Genomic DNA, 642 nt, shown 5'->3' on the forward strand with positions numbered 1-642 from the left:
TAACACCAGCTAGGGCGTAGCCTTCCCGCAGTTCCGCAGAGAAACGACATGCGGCGTTCAGAGGAGCCTTTGGTGAGGCTTCCACCCTGGACTCACAGGCCGAGGTCCGAAACAAGCTGGGCCCACTCTCCGGCACTGGAGCAGGGCGCAGGGATGTTTAGCCCAAAGCTCCACGTTTATTGCATGACGCACTTTAAAAATACCTTATTATCAGAAGCCTTTGCCTGGAGCCTTGGAGAGGATTACAAAGGAATGCTTTCTTCCTTCAGCTTATTTCTTAGGAAATTACCTCCAGATCTGCCAAAGTCACAAAGGCTGCAGAATCTCACTGGTGCCCTCCTACATGGAACATCCCGATATCCCTCGTGACTCTTCCCACTCCCATTTCCCGAGGAGAAAACAGATCCGAGAGGGAGCGCTGGCCTGCCCTGGTCTCTGAGCTGTCTGACGGGAAGGTGGCAAACTGCACTTCCAGGAACGAGGCCTGGGCCTGCGAGCAGCCCCACCACTTCTTACCTCCGGCAGCTTCTCACTTCACACTGGGCGGCCCCATCAGAAGGAGCCACACTCTACCCAGGGCTTGGTCTCCACCATTGTTTTCTCTTTCTCTTTCTTTCCTTTCCCCTTCCTTCCTTCCTTCCT

Source organism: Tupaia chinensis, unplaced genomic scaffold (genome assembly GCF_000334495.1).
Source record: "Tupaia chinensis unplaced genomic scaffold, TupChi_1.0 Scaffold000515_1, whole genome shotgun sequence".
Taxonomy (NCBI): Eukaryota; Metazoa; Chordata; class Mammalia; order Scandentia; family Tupaiidae; genus Tupaia; species Tupaia belangeri.